This window comes from Eumetopias jubatus, unplaced genomic scaffold (assembly GCF_037043125.1).
Source record: "Eumetopias jubatus isolate StellerSeaLion01/CBP00866 unplaced genomic scaffold, mEumJub1_p1.0 scaffold_2, whole genome shotgun sequence".
Taxonomy (NCBI): Eukaryota; Metazoa; Chordata; class Mammalia; order Carnivora; family Otariidae; genus Eumetopias; species Eumetopias jubatus.
In genome coordinates, this window is record NW_028274808.1 from 16,134,581 (window position 1) to 16,151,794 (window position 17,214).

General features: G+C 41.1%; 1 pseudogene; it reads right to left on the minus strand.

Annotated features, from left to right (window-relative positions):
- Positions 1 to 14,593: 14,593 nt before the first annotated feature.
- LOC114206197 (non-selective voltage-gated ion channel VDAC3-like) lies at positions 14,594 to 15,479 on the minus strand (annotated as a pseudogene).
- Positions 15,480 to 17,214: the final 1,735 nt, after the last annotated feature.

The following is a 17,214-nucleotide window of genomic DNA, read 5'->3' on the forward strand; positions in this document are numbered from 1 at the left end:
TTATAAAGTACCACTCTTTACATGACACTGGGTGGGGATACCGGAGGGCAGAAAGTGACCGCTAGTTAGACACACTGAATTAGACATGGCTTCTGACTTGTACGATGCAAGGTAATGTCAAATGAAGCTAACTCAAGCTAGCTTATTGGGTGAAACCAACAACAGAAGGAAAAGTAAACATTACTTATACAGATGTGGCAATTGTGCCTACATTATTCTTTGGCACATGATATTTGTCACTTGAGATGGAAAATAGGCGTCATGTTTGGGAAGGGGATGGATGGAAACGAATCACCAAAGTCCCATGCTTCCCCAGGGCAGGAATTTGAGAAATCCAACAGGAGAGGCTTTGTGGAGGAAATATGACCCTAAGAATCACTCCCAAAGTGGGCTGGGGCAGGGAGGTGATTCCCATGACATGCTCCAAGTAATAGCTGGGGGCTACAGCTCATGATGGAATTCCAGGGTAAGAGGGGAAGGAACTTTGAGTGCGTGTGAGGAGTGATCTAAAACCCACAACGATAACAGTTGGCTATCATGTTTTTAGACACCTGTGTCAAACCAGAAAAAAAAGAACTTAGGTAAAATAACCTTCAATCCTGATGATGCCTTTGAAAGAGAAACAATCTTTGATGGGGTTGTTAAAGGTCATAGGCCCCAGGATATCGTCAAACATGGTGGGCTTGGGTTGAAGAGCGGTGAGACCTGAAGGAGAAGACGAGAGTTCACAGAGGTCAGACGAAGGCTGTGGACCTAGCGATGGGCCAAGGGGACGTGTCCACGAAGAGATATGCTGTGGGAAGGGGTGGGGAGAAACGGAAATGCACTCTGAGAATTATTGGTGGTACTGGCCTCTTCAAAAAACAAAAAATAACTTCCTGTGTTTCCTTTGCTACTACCTCTGGCCACAGCCTGGTTCTCCAATGAATGGATGAATGGGCGGTGCCTGCTGACTTTTATCGCCACCTGCTTCTTCTCAGGCTGGGTTCCAGCAGTCACCTCACCAACTGCAGAGTTTCTTCCGAGTCCCCTCAGTCTTTTCTCTCCTCAGCAGACCTCTCTCTCCTTTGGAAAATCCCTTCTCTGTTTTGTGACTTCTGTGATCTGCATTATTGTCTTTTTTTTTTTTTTTTTCATTCTTATCTTATCTCTCCCTCTACTCCTTCATTTGGTCTTTCAATGGCTCCTCTCCCAGCTCATGTGCCCCAACTGCAGGCACCTCCAGGTATCAATTAGAGTCCTCTGGTCTTCTCTCTTTATATCAGGCTCGAGTCCATTTTTGTTTTTCAAATGAAGTACAATTATTATAGCAATCCCCAAATCTACGTGGCCAGAGTCAACCTTTTTGTCAAAGTTTCTAGTGCCTGGTCCTCAATGCATTACCATCCTTTCAAACTCAAAATACCCAAAACTTAACTCATCACCTAGCTCCTCAAACTAACTCCCTCCCTCGCTTCCTCATTTCTGGTCATGTTATCATGCTTCTCCGTTGCTTCCAAATGTGTGTCTTCGGGCTTATCTTTTCCTTTGTCCCCTATATCAGCCGCCAGGTCCCGTGGACTCATCTTTGGGTTTGTGTTTGTGAATTCATCCTCAGCTGTCTCTCCTCCCAAGGATCCCAGGCCCCTCATCACATGTCTCCAGGGTATAACCTGCAAGCTGTTTTTCTCTAAATTATCATCTGGGAATGTTGTTTTGGCAGCAGTGATAGTAGCAGAAATACTATGTGTCAAACGCTTACTATACGTCAAATACTTTAGCAGAAGCTTTAAACACATTACCTCCCTTAAGAACGGGTGCTACTGCCAAACACATTTTACAGGCGAGAAGACTGAACCTCAGCAAGTTCAGCTGTCTCCCAGAGTCCTTCAGGCAACATGGAGTATGGCCTTGAACTCATTATCTTGTCTAATTCCAAAGTCTTCCGTGCTGTGTATGTGCCAAAATATCTCCAGCGGTCTCCTGTCACTTATCGGGTCAAGCCTAGCACCCTTGTTCAACATCCAGTGTGTCCATAATCGAGCTTCACCAAGCTATCTAGTTGACTGGGTTCTTCAAGATTTGAGAGGAGGCATATATTATGACCAGCTGGGGCAATGAGGAAGCTCCATAGAGAGAGAGGCAATAGAGGGAGACCCTTCTTCTTAACTGCCCCTACCTTCCTATGTAGTGGGTGGAGCACAGACATTGAGTCACGATTCTGACATTTACTACTTCTCTAAATTTGAGTTCTCTTATTTGTAAAATACCCGTCTCAAAAATCCCAGATTGCTGTGAGGATTAGATATAATGAATATACAGGGCATGGCATGGCGCGAGGCATGTAACGGATGCATAATAAATAGGACCCACTGCGACGGGTGGTGTCATTTCTGCCTCTGTGCCTTTGTTCATGATCTTACCCACATATAAAATGCTTGTCCTTCCTACTGGTCTAACCTAACAGTTCTTAAAGGCCAAATCCCACCTTTATGAAGCTCTGCTCTACTCCAGCAAACACTGATCTCTCCCCTCGACAGTTGTGAATACACTTTTTGTATACACGAGATGACTAGTATTATATACTATCTTATTCTCTAATGGTTTCCTGTAAATAAGACTCACATGTGACTTGTGCACTTGCTTGTATTTCTTCTGTTCTCGTCTTCTTTCTGTTCCCGTCTCAAAGGTCCTGGCAAAGTGTACAGAGTGATTTGTTAATTGATTGATTGAGAAATTTAAACATTAGGAGAAGCATGAGAGAAAAGAGAGCAAATTGGGCATTATCTTGCTTGATTTGATTTAGCAATCAATGATCTGTGTTTAGTTTATCCTGTAAGATAAGGCCTGGACTGGGAGAGGTGGTTCAGAAAAAAAGGTTGATAACAACTATGGTCCAGAGAAAGAGCAACAGTAGATCTCTATACTACTGAGCTCTTACTTTGAAGAAATGACTTGAGATACATTTTCAGGGAATGGGAGTGAAAGAGACCCAGATAAGAATGAGGATCAGTAGCCTGGAAGTAGCGAAAGGGGGATCCAAGACATTCATTTTTGTTTTAATAACAGAAAAAACAAGAAATACACTTCAACAGAAAACCCGGAGTTTGTATTACAGAAGTAAGATAGTGACTGACCTCAAGAGTAAGAGGAGAAGCCTTAAATGAGCTCAGGGACTCAGTAAATTGGGTCATAAGAAGCCAGAAGCTTTGCCTAACTAGCTACTAATGAAGGAAATTATATAACCATATTATTTTGAAAGAAACCAGATTATGTTTATTGAGTGATCTGAAAGAAATGAAAGGGCTAGATATGGAGGCTTTGTGTTGGTTTCTGAGGCTGAGACCCACCACAGAGCCATTTTGCCGTATTCGTGAAATTGCCAAAATGGGCAATGACCTTGACAAGTTTATGAGGTTTGACAGGAGGGACTGGCCACCGTGGCTGAGCAGCAAAGATAAGTTGAAAGGAGAGACTGTGTTCATGACTTTGAACTCCCTTCTAATTCTGCCGCGGAGATGTAACTTTCATTACTTAGAGTGAAGACAGAGTAAGTACCAGGAGTGTCGTAAGTCACTCGTAAAGCACCATCTTTGTGCCACGTAGCAAGGCTGTTTACTCCCAAGACTGCAGTGTGTAGTTCTTCAACGTGAAGGAGAAGAGGAATGTGTCAGCCAGGTCTGCTAACTGTATCAAACCATCCCAGAGCTCCAGTGATTCACCTCACATCCAATCATGTGGAAGGCATGTGGTCTTTCCCATGATCATTCAGGGACATGGCTTCTTTCATGCAGTTCCACTGTCAATACAGGATTTCAAGCTTGTCCCGGTATCATCCAGTCAGCAGATGGGGGAGTGGGGCAGAACTTCCTTAGCCCTTCATGGCCAGTATCACTTCCACTATATTCCATTTACGAGCGCTGGTTATACCGCCTCCTGCAGATGCTACGGTGATTGGGAAATTAATTCTACTGTGTTCTTAGGAGGATGAAAGAGGCTGGGTAAGTCAATCTCTTTAGAGAAAAAATATAATATTGGGTTGGGTAAAAAATAAATCCAGGTTAGTGATTCATATTTTTCTGCCCATCAGCATACCTATAAATGTGGGATGATTTAACTTTCTATTTCAAACAGATATTTTGGGCTGTGAAAACCCAAAAAGCAGAGGGATCCCATATGCTTTTTGGTAAAAGCATCTGAGTAAATGAAGATTGCAAGAATTTATTTGTTGAATGCATGTGTTGTTAAATCAGTGAAGCTTCTATCGTGATACAGTGGAAGCTAATTTTGCCCCACCAAGAAACAAAGAAAACGTAAAACTCTAAGAAGCAGAAATGAGAAGAGAGCTATGAAAATTAATCAGTTAGCCAACAATTAGAGTGTGTATCAAGAGACAAAAAGTATACAGCATTGAAATGTTTGAAATCTAGTGACTTTGATGTTCCATAATTGCATCGGGGGGATATTTCATTTTAAAGGTTCTTTTTCTTTTTCTTTTTTTAAAGATTTTTTATTTATTTATTTGACAGAAAGAGACACGGCGAGAGAGGCAACACCAGCAGGGGGAGTGGGAGAGGGAGAAGCCGGCTTCCTGCTGAGCGGGGAGCCCGATGCGGGGCTTGATCCCAGGACCCTGGGATCATGACCTGAGCTGAAGGCAGACGCTTAACGACTGAGCCAACCAGGCGCCCCAAAGGTTATTTTTCTTGTTTTAGGTCTCCAAAACACTTTCGGACTGAAGGAAATTATTATGATTTGCATGCAAGTATCTTAATGTACAAAGCTCAGGGAATTTTACAGAGGTGTCAAAGGTAGATTTGAAGGTAAAAACACCTGACCAGTATGATACAGGTTATAAAGATTGGAAAGGTCATTCTGAAGCAATAGCGTGAGGGATAGGAGTTGGAAATAGACTAGAGCTGTTTATCTGCAGTGAGGATTTTCAGACTCTCCTAGAAGACACATAGATCTACTTAAAGAGTTAGTCCAAGAACCATGCTTTCTCCCCACAGAGTCCTCAGGTAGCAGAAAAGATGTCTCAGCTCTAAATTCAGCGTTTTATAGCCAAAAGAGGTAATCTAATTTAATGCCCATTTTAACTAGAAGGAAATTTCCTCAGAGCGGGAAAATGATTTGCCCAATGTCACAGATGGAGTGGATAGTCCATTCCAAAAGGACACAGGAGCAAACCCACAGTTGTGTTCAAATTGAGGCTATTTGGATGCAAAATATCACAGGTCCTTTGACAAAATGGGTGCTGGGGAGTAAGAAAGAAGGAGGACCCTTGTTTTTGAAGCAGTGGGTAAAGAAAGAGTCTATAATCGGGTGGGTAAGGCCTGGAGCTGGGGGGGGGATGCAGGCAGCCTTCAAGTGCTCAGAACTGCTCTCTGGAATCTGGCTGTTTATAGCAGGATATGACACTATGGGTCAGTTCAAGCCCCAGAGATAGGGCCAGGCTGGGTGCCAAGGCCACCACCAACTGAACTGGAATTCAGAATAAGGCTGGCCTCCCCGTGGCCTAGAGACTAGAGAGGGCAACAGATCAGGCCTGAGGAGGGAGTACCCAGCTGGAGATGAGTGCAGCAAAAGAGAGGGCTGGGGACTATGGGAAGTGCTTCTGGAAGCCACCAGGTCGGACAGACAGCAAGGTCCCTTGGAAGTCACCTGAGCCCAGATATTGTGGCCAGGCCACAGGACTGGTGGCTTATTCTCAAGCCACATTAGATATGTGAGGAGGGTGGAGACCCTTATGTGTTGGGTCTGTGGCAATTCGGGGCTGGCTCTAGGGCTGGGGGTATGAGAGGATTAGGAAGCTGGGAGGGGATTAGGAAGAAACGGCCCCAGAAGCAGGGAAGATTAAATAGAAATGAAGAACAGACCCAGAGCTCTGTGTGTCCCAAAGGTCCTATATCGGTCCTCTGAAGACCTTAGAATCGCAACTCAGTGCTGTCACTCAGGAGTTTGCCTGACTCTGGGCAAATTTTCTGTCCTCTCTAGGTTGTAGCTTCTTCCTTTTAAAGGGAGAAATGACGTAGCTGATAAGTAGGGACACTGAATCTCAGCAAGCTGGTGATGGCCCAAAATTCAGTCTGTGCCTGTGGCCCAGCAGCTAGAGCGTCAAAGGGGCTGAGGCTCGGGGAAGTGCTCTCAGAGCTGGAAGGTGCTGGGCGGGTGGAGTGCTACCCTTCCCAGTCACCTCTCTTCTGGGGCAAAAACCTTCTCCCGGATTTTCCCTCACAGGTCCATTACCTATTTTCTCCTCATCTGATCAAGTCTGGGGTTGGACAAAGGCTGTGAAGAAAGAACCGCCTACCTAAATACTGTTATAGCCTATACCCATTTAGGAAACATCACTACCAATGACTGTGTATTAAATCCTTCCATTGCCAGGTTCCGTGTGTGATACCTGTATCACCACCCCCTAACAGCCCTGTCACAAAGTTTCTATTATTAGCCCCGATTGATGGATGACGTCACTGAGGTGCACACGGAAGTCGCCAAAAGTGGTGGAATCGCACCCAGAATTTGAACTCAGGCAGCCTATGCTTTTGAGCCACCAAACCACACAGTCTTTCTCTCCTAGATTAAAGCTGCTAGATCCTGAACAAGTAGCAATAGAGCGTAGAGAAGGAATTTTCCACGGGAAGGACTGATAGCTGGAGATTTGGGGGAGAGGGAGAGGAAAAGAATTGAACTGGAGGGGAAAAATATCCAGGTGTAGGGGGGAAACAGAGAGTAAAAGTTGTCTGGGGAATAAGATGAAAACGAAGCCTTCAAAGCTGGGTTTATTCATGCATCGTCATATACCGATAAATTAAACCTTCATTGAATAGTTGGAAGGAAACGTGGTATCAGCTTTCAGGAGACTCACAGGCTAAAACCAGATGTTTGCACACCTCTGAAGTCTAGTTTGGTGACAAAAGAGATTTCTGACGGAGTATGGAAATCACTGCCTAAAATAGATCCTTGGGCCAAAGGTCACAGGAGAATTACAGGAGGGCTTCAGCAAAGATGCGGGGGGGAGGGGGGAACCTCTCTCTCGCTCTCTTTCTCTCTTTCTCTCACTCAGAGGATCCCTCCTGTCTCTGCGCAGAGCAAGGGTGGAGGGGGGGTTTCTGTGCCATGATGAAGAAACTCAAACTCCACTCATCCAGGTCAGGCTCCCTCCCCTAATTTTGGCCAAGATCAGACAAGAATGAACAAAAACTTAGGGTCTAGTGACTTGGGGCCGGAGAGAGTGTGTAGAAACGAGGCCACTGGGGACCTTTTATACATTGCAAAGCCCTGAAATTATTCTCAGTTTTGCTCTGTTGTAAGAGGAGCCAAAAATTAACAACCGTTTCTTGGTGGAGAGGTGCAAAGCCTGGAAGTCTACTAACCTCTGCCCGATATTTTCAGATCAGCTCTGTGAGTCTCTAGAAGATGCGTAATGTCCTATTGGAAGTAGGCAGAGGGACAAGACAATTATTCAAAAGTTATTGCAGCCCTGTTTTTAAAGGAAGAAAATCCATATACCAGAAAAGTGGAGCTTTTAGTCTTTTGAACACTGATGTAAACTATGCTGGTGATGGACAAGAGTGAGCAGGATTAACAGGGTAACTGCGGTCCACATGCTTCTAGAAGCCAGAAACCCCAACACATAACAAGGAGAAGAGCTGGATGGTTGACTGAGCAGGAATGACAGGTCTCATTCCTTAAGTTTTGTGCCCCACCCCATGTCCTCATCCAGCATCACCAAACCTGCTCCTCTCTATGAGCGGATGAGTTTACACCAAGGGAGAAAACCCCATCTTGAGCTAGTATTTTTTTCATAATTGCTTCCCTTCTTCCACTTATGTTTTTTCCCTAAATATGAAAATAGCATACTTGGGGCCCTGGGTGGCTCAGTCAGTTAAGTGCCTGCCTTCTGCTCAGGTCATGATCTCAGGGTCCTGAGATCGAGCCCCACGTCAGGCTCCTCGCTCAGCAGGGAGTCTGCTTCTCCCTCTCTCCCTCCCTCTGTTTGTGCTCTCTCTCTCTCTCTCAAATAAATAAACTCTTTTTAAAAAATGACATACTCATTGAAAAGGATTCAGAAAATACAGAAAGGGTCAAACAGAAAATTCCTTGTAATCTCAATATCTGTTATCTTTTGCACTAAGAGTAAGGAGTCATATGTCTTGTTTACCAAGCTCTATCCCCCAGATCCTAGAAGAGTAAGCGGCACATAGTAGGTGGACATTATAACACCTTTTTTTGGTATGAATCAATCCATATTTTTAAAACGAATCAATCAGTATACAGAGATTACATCTTAATATCTGAGTAGGTAACTAAGCTCAGCTTAGATATTATCCAACATTTCAAAGCACTTTTTTTGGGTAAACTTGTACATATAATTTTTTTCCATGCATTCTTATTGTGGTAAAATACACATAACATAAAATTTATGATTTTAACCGTTTTCAAGTATACATTTCAGTGACAGGAAGTACTTTCTCAATTTGTGCAACTATCACTGCTGTCCATTTCCAGAATTTTTTCATCATCCCAAACTGAAACTCTGTCCCAATTAAACACTAACTCCCCATTCCTTCCTCCCCCAGTGCCTGATAACCTCTTTTTGCTTTCTGTCTCTCTACATTTACACATTCTAGGTACCTCTTATAAATGGGATTTTACAGTATTTGTCCCTTTGCTTCTGGCTTATTTCATTTAGCATAATATTTTCAATGTTCGTCTACACTGGAGCATGTTAAGGCTGAGTACTATTCCATTGTATGTATATTCCGCATTTTGTTTTTCCATTCAGCCATTGATGAACATTTGGGTTTTTCCAGTATTTACCATTTTGCAACTCCTTTTTTGCACTTTATAATTTCTTACTCATGAGCATTCTCTATTTGTGTTATATATTTCTTGTTATATATATGCTATATATTATATATATTCAATATATTATATATACTCACAAATATAATTATATCACAAATTTGGTTATTATTGTCATATATAATTATCCATTTTATTATTTTATTTTGGGGGGGCACATTCTATCTGATTGAGTGACAAGTTCCTTATGAGTGCACAAGAGATGACCTAGTCATTCTCCTATGTTTGAACATTTAGGTTACCTCAGACTTTTGCCATGGTAAGGCTGCCACATCCTTGGACATAAAGCTCTGTCTGAGTGTGTGACGGATAGTACTGTTTCCCAGTAATAGATTTCTGGAAGGTGCATTACTGTAACAATTATGTTATCTAAACTTCTCTTGATGTTTTCTTTCCAATTTGTTTCTCGTATGGTTTTCCAGAAAGGCTCATGGGTCTTCAGTTGTTCATGAGAAAGTTAATCGTACTCTTTCCACACTGAGTATTTTCATACCACCTGTCTTTGCTGATTTGATTGACAACAATGGTATCTTGTTGGCTGAAGTTGCATTTGGTGGGTTACTGGACCTCACTCGGACAATCTCTAATATGTCCATGTCCCTCACAGCAGCTCTCATGACATGGGCAGTGGAGAAATCTGTAGCAATGGGGGCGGGGGCAGGCAGGGTGGAGGGATGGGGAACAGGTAGAGGGTGGAGAGTGGGGACTACTTAGCTGTAAGTATGACGATGTGGGTCTCGGGTAAGTTAGACTCTACCTGCCTTTATAATGTACTGAGTACTTAACTAAGCTCAGCCCTCTGCTACAACCTCAGTCATTACAAGCTGGGTCTTCTCAGTTTCTCAGGCTAGTAGGCCGGCTGCAGTTTATCTGCGGTCCCAAATGATTTCTACACAGTTCCTTTGGCTTACCAAAGGTGTTATTATTTGCTTTTTGCAGATGAGGAAATCCAGCCTCTAATAGCTTAAGGAAGTTTTCAAGGAAACACAAGTGTTAAGTAGCCAATCTGGGATTTGAGCTACCTGACTATAAATCTATGCTTTCCCCCCTACATTCACTTTTTTTTAAAGATTTTGTTTATTTATTTGAGAGAGAGAGAGAATGAGAGATAGAGAGCACGAGAGGGAAGAGGGTCAGAGGGAGAAGCAGACTCCCTGCTGAGCAGGGAGCCCGATGCGGGACTCAATCTCGGGACTCCAGGATCATGACCTGAGCCGAAGGCAGTCGCTTAACCAACTGAGCCACCCAGGCGCCCTACATTCACTTTTTTAAAAGATTTTTTATTTATTTGAGAGAGAGTGAAAGAGAGAGAGCACGAGCAGGGTGAGGGGCAGAGGCAGAAGCAGACTCCCCACTAAGCAGGGAGCCAGATGCAGGGCTCCGATATGGGACTCCGGGATCGTGACCTGAGCCAAAACTCAACTGACTGAGCCACCCAGGTGCCCCCGCCCCTGATGTCCACTTTTAAAAAGCTTCACAAACTTGACAAACGCTGTTAATTTATACCAGGTACATAGAAAAGAATATTTATTTTTCATTTTACTTAGATGTAGCTTTTTTTATAGCGTTTTTATATAGATCAATGAGATTCCCAAGTGAATTGGTAAGTGTTAGAATTTTCTATTTTTAATCTTTGGATTTTAAAAGCACAGTAGAATGCAGCAAACACACCAGAATCTAATCCTGGCTCTTCTGCTTGCTGTTTGTGTTCGACTTCGATAGATCATTTAATCGCTCCAAGCCTCAGCTGTAATGACGTCCAATTCACGGAGTTGTCGTGACGATTCAATGTGACAATATATGTAACTGAATCTAGCAACGTAGGGGGCGTGCATTTGGTGGCCAATAAAAAATGTTAAAGGTCATGGTGAGATGGCAGTTGGCAAAAGGGAACAAATTGGGGACAATTCAGGGGCAAAGGAACCAATGTATTTATCGCTAGTCTATATCTCTAAGGGAAAGGAAGATACATTTTCTTTAACTTTTTATTGAAGTATAACACAAATACAGAAAAGTGAGCAAATTGTCATACGGCTCAGTGAATTACGCCAAGGAATCACACTCACGTGATCACCTCCAGGACAAGAAATGGAACATTACCAGCAATGCAGAGCCCTCTTGGTTTCCTCTCCCGATCATTTTCCCTTCAGGCCTCCCCAATGGTAACCAACCACTTGCTTGTGGATGTTTAAGCCAATGGACGGAGGCCCCTATCTCAGACCATACACAAAACATAAAGCATCTAAAAAAGTATGGATGACTCTCACAAGCACAATTTTCCGGGGGGGGGGACGGGGGGAGCCGTTCAGGGAAGAATATCATTTACATAAAGTTGAGTAACAATTTCTCAATGTAGTCATATTTGTCAATCTTTTCCCTTACAGTAATACTTTCTGTCTTGTTTAAGACTTCCTGTCAATCGATGATAAAGAAGAAAATACATAATAGAAAAAAAAGAGCCTCTTCAATAAATGGTGTTGGAAAAACTAGAAAACTACATGCAAAAGATTGAAATTGGACGCCCATCTTACACTATCTACAAAAATAAATTAAATTCAAAATGGATGAAAGATTTGAATGTAAGACCTGAAACCATAAAACTCCTTAAAGAAAACATAAGCAGTAAGCTCTTTGACATCTGTCTTGGTGATGATTTTTTTTTTAATTTCCAAAATCAAAAATTAACAAGTGGGACTACGTCAAACTAAAAAGCCTCTGCGCACCAAAGGAAACCATCCACAAAATGAAAAGGCAACCTACTGAGTGGGAGAAGATATTTGCAAATCATACCTGATAAGGGGTTAATATCCCAAATATATAAAGAACTCTTAAAACTCAATTCATTCCATTGAAGTAGCAAACAACAATCTGATTAAAAAATGGACAGAAGAACTGAATAGACATTTTTCCAAAGAAGACATCCAGATGGCCAACAGACACATGAAAAGATGTTCAACATCCCTAATCATCAGGGAAATGCCAGTCAAAACCGCAATGAGATATTACCTCACACCTGTTAGAATGGCTATCATCAAAAAGGCAAGAAATAACAGGTGTTAGCAAACACGTGGAAGAAAGGCAAAGATCTAGTGCACTGGTGGTGGGAACGTTAATTGGTGCAGCCACTATAGACCCAGTATGGAGGTTCCTCAAAAAGTCAAGAATAGAGCATATGACCCAGGAATTCCACTTCTGGGTACTTATCCAAAGAAAACAAAAACACTAACTCCGAAAGATATCTGCGCCCCCATGTTCACTGCAGCATTACTTACAATAGCCAAGATATGGAGACAACTTAAGTGCTTATTGATAGATGGATAAGGAGCAAAGATGGGGTAGATATATATGGAATGGAGTATTACTCAGCCATAAACAAGAATGAGATCTTGCCATTTGCAACATGATGGATGGACCTTGAAGGCATTATGCTAAGTGAAAGAAGTCAGATAAAGGCAAATACCATATAATTTCACTTACATGTGGAGTCTAAAACAAACAAATCAAAACAAAACGGTGAGCACTGTGAATTGTGCAAGACTGTTGAATCACAGATCTGTACTTCTGAAACAAATAACGCAACATATTTTAAGAAAAAAGAAAAAGAAGAAGATAACAGGAGAGGAAGAAAAGGGGAGTATGTCAGAGGGGGAGACGAACCATGAGAGATGATGGACTCTGAAAAACAAACTGAGGGTTCTAGAGGGGAGGGGGTTAGGGGGATGGGTTAGCCTGGTGATGGGTATTGAGGAGGGCACGTTCTGCATGGAGCACTGGGTGTTATGAACAAACAATGAATCATGGAACACTGCACCAAAAACTAATGATGTAATATATGGTGATTAACATAACAATAAAAAAATAAAAAAACCAAAACAAAAATAAACGAACAAACAAAAAAGCCAAGCTCATAAGTACAGAGAACAGATGGTGGTTGTCGGAAGAGAGGGGGAGTCGGGTGGGCAAAATGGATGGAGGGGGTCAAAAAGTACAAACTTCCAGTTATAAAATAAGTAAGTCATGGGATGTAATGTACAGCATAGTGACTATAATTAATAACATATTGCATAATTGAAAGTTGTTAAGAGAGTAAATCTTGGAAGTTCTCATCACAGCAAAAAAATATACCTATATATTGTGACTGATGGTAACTAGACATTGTAGTGATCTCTTTGTAGTGTATATGCAAATATGAAATCATTATTTTTTTTTAGATAGGAAAAGCATTTATTCGAACATTTTACTGCTGTCCTAAGAATTTCAAAAGTGGTTCATGCTTGTTGGAAAACAGTTAGAATCATAAAGATGCATATAAAAGTAGAAAGTGAAATTCCTTTTTCCTTCAGCTCGTAATCCCTAGAGCTGAAGGGATGGTGAGTTTGGAGTTTTTTATCCTCCAGGAATTCTTGTAATTCTGTATTATAGACTTCATTTTAATAATAGGAATCCATTATAATATAGTATTTTACAACTTAATTTTGTACTTAATAATATATTATGGCTACTTTTTTCCATGTCCTTACATGCTGATCTACCTAACAATGTATTTTCTTTTTTCTTTTTTTTAAATCATTACGTTGCACACTTGAAATGTTAATTATGCCTCAATAATAAAACAATCAAAAATAAATAAAAATAAAAAACTTAATTTTTGCTTGTTGTTAGGCTAGAAGGACACAATTGATTTTTGTATATTGGTATCCAATAACTTTGCTAACTAAACTCACTAATTAAATTTAATAATTTATCTGTAGATTTTTTGGGGTAGTCTATGTACATCACCAAATTGTGAATAGGAGCTGTTTTTATCCTTGTGTTCATATTCTTATACTTGTTTTCCTTATCTTGCTTATCAAATTGGCTAGGACATTTTTGTCTCACTCTCAATTCCAGAGGGAATGCTTTTAACATTTAATCATGCTTGTGTAAGATTATTTATAGGTGCATTTTATTAGATTCAGGCAATTTTATTTATATTTGCTAGAAGTTCTAATCATGAATGTATATTGAGTTTTGGCAAGTTCTTTTTCAGCATTTATTTAGAAGGTAATATGATGTTTTCCCCTTCATTCTTTTAATGTGACAAATTTCATTTTTTTCAAACATTAAACCATTCTCTCTTTCTTTGTTCCAAGCATGCTGGATTTATTTTTTTAAAGATTTTATTTATTTGGGAGAGAGAGGGACAGGGATCACAAGCTGGGGCAGGGGCAGAGGAAGAAGCAGATTCCCCGCTGAGCAAGGAGCCCCATGTGAGGCTCAATCCCAGGATCACTGAGATCATGACATGAGCCGAGGGCCAACCGACTGAGCCACCCAGGCACCCCCATGGCGGACTTATTTCATTTTACTCTGCTGTAAAACCAAGGATTCCATTACAGCACAGAGACCATTATATTTCTAAAAGTCTTAAAAAAGTGGTGTGGCACATGCAAGACATGAAATACAAACTGGAGGACTGGGTCATTTCCTTTACAACATGACACTACACTGTTACTGAGGCACGCAGGTAAACTAACAGTACAGCACCAGGCTGAAATGTACCACAGACACGACAACTTCCAGGCGTGCCTTCAAGCACCGACCTTAGGATGGACTTCCAGTCTGTAGACTTCGGCGTGGGGAAGATTACCATTCTTTGGAAGAACAGAGAGTTCACACTTCTGAAATTGCACAGGAGAATTTTAAGGCCAAAACACAGCAGGTTCACGTCTCTTCATCGCCAGGGACAAAACTGATGCTTTACTCAAAACCACATTAAGCTTCTTAGTTCGAATCCCACCCCAACCTTGTGACCTCCTGCACTGAAGTTCTTTTTAATCAGTTAAAGCTGATGCGGTTGGTTTGACGCCTGGTTGAAAGGTTGGAGTATAACCCAGTCCAATCAGGCTGGGATTATTTGCTTTAGCAGATAAAGGAGTTCTACAAGCCAGTGTGTAGTTAGCAGCAACATCAAAACAGGTGTTAGTGCTAGCTATGTGAGCAAGGCTCACTGGTGGTCCAATCTTCTCATTTTAAGCTCCTGGTAGATACAACCTCCAAGTTCAGTGCCATCATTTACTTGATGGTGCAGCTGGAGGTCTGCAGCCTTGTAACCCAGGACAAAATTATTCTGTGACTGTTTAGATTTGGCTCTGTCAAAACTCATCTGAGAGCCAGCAAGCCAACCTTCAAAGGCTAACACAGCCCAATCATAAATGGTTGGTTCAGAAAAGTCTATATCAACATTACTGTTGAGATGGAAACAATCTTATTGATAGGGGACTTCAATTTCCCACTCTTCTGTCCTGTGTTCAGTACAAATATGGTATCAAGAGTCTGTTTCAACCCTTCAACCAACTTACTCTCCAAAGACATTTCTGCCTCAAGGGAGTTGTCTCTTTCGTTTTTGGTTGAAAATAAGTCCCTCGTTACAGATCTTATATTTGGTCTCTAGGTTGTCTGATGCTTTCCCTGTATCTGTGGAAGCATGACTGGAAGTAGAAAATTCCACTCCGCCACAGGATTGGGTTCTCAGATCTACTGACTATACCAAACACAAGTCCTCTGTTGAAGACATCCTTGGCAACCATTTCTAGCTCACAGTAAGTCAGCGTGTCACATGTATCTCCAGCCAGATGACCTCTCTCCATCCTGTCAGGGCAACCCAAATGGTAAACTATTCTTGCCTTCTTGGAATAGTCCACTTTAGTCACAGTGTATTCACCAGACATTGCTGGATTTGTTTTGCTAATAGTTCATTTAATTTTTTTTTACATTTATGTAAAACATGTTATACTGGCCTATTATTTTCCTTTTTTATAATGTTCTCATCAGCTTTTGGTATCAAGGTAACACTGGCCTCAGAAGACAAAATGGAAAGTGTCTCACTTTCTATTCTCTGGAAAAGTTTATGTACAACTGGCATTATTTCTTTCTCAACTATTTGATAAAACTCACCAGTGAAGTCATCTGGATTTGAGGTTTTTTTATGGACAGTTTAAAATTATTCATTCCATTTCTTTCATTATTACAAGCCGGTAGAGATTTTCTTGTGTCCATTTAGATAAACCGTGCTTTTCTAGAAAATTGTCCATTGGTAAAAAAAAAAAAAAAAAAAAAAAAAAAAAAAAAAAAAAAAAAATTCTAGTTATTTACAAAGCATTAGTTTTAATATCCTTACAATATTTCAAATATTTGTAGGATCTATAACAGTGTTCCCTCTTCCATTCTTTTTTTTTTAAGATTTTATTTATTCATTTGACACAGAGAGAGAGAGCATGAGAGCACAAGCAGGGGGAGCGGGAGAGGGAGAAGCAGGCTCTCCACTGAGCAGGCAGGGAGCCCGATGCGGGGCTCGATCCCAGGACCCTGGGATCATGACCTGAGCTGAAGGCAGATGCTTAACTGACTGAGCCACCCGGGCGCCCCATCCGCGTTCCCATTCTTAACATGGGTTATTTTTACCTTTTTTTCCCTTGATCTCACTAGGGAATTAGGATTTTATTAGTCTTTTCAAAGAACCAACTTCTAGTTTTGGTGAGCCTCTCTATTCTATATTTATCTTATATTCCATTCAGTTCTCCTCTTGTCTTTATGATTTCCTCCCTTCCACTTTGAGTTTGATATTTGTCCAACTTTCTGAGGTAGATGCTTAGATCACTGCCTTTTCAGCTTTTCTTCTTTTCTATTGTATGTGTTGTAAGCGTATAAATTTTCCTCTAAGCATCACTTTAGTTGCAACTGACATGCTTTGCAATATTTTCATTATCATTCCGGTAAAATATTTTCTAGTTTCCATTGTTATTTCTTCATTGATTTATGGGTTATTTAAAGGATAATTCTTTCTTTTCTTTTTTTTCCTTTTTTTCCTTTTAGTTAGAGAGAGAGCAAGCATGGGGGCTAGGGGCAGAGGGAGAGGAGAGAGAGAATCTTAAGCAGGCTCCATGCCCAGCACAGAGCCCAGTGTGATGCTCAAATTCATGACCCTGAGATCATGGCCTGAACTGAAATCAAGAGTTGGTCGCTTAACCGACTGAGCCACTGCGGTGCCCCTTAAAGGATAATTCTTAATTTCCATACCTAGAGGGGTCTTCAAATTATCTTTTTATAATTTATTTCTAATGTGATTCCACTACTGCCAGACAACAAACTGTGTGATTTCAATCCTTTGTTTTTCATTGAGATTTGACTTAAACCTAGCATGTGGTAGTTTTTATAAATACTCCAAGTGTAATGTTAAAAAATATAATCTACAGTGTTAGGTGAAATATTCTTTAGATATCAATTAGGTCAGATTTGTTAATTGTGAAGTTCAAATCTATATTTTTTTGCCTCCTTAATGACAAAGGCATGTGAAAATTTTATCTATTTCCTCCCATAGTTACG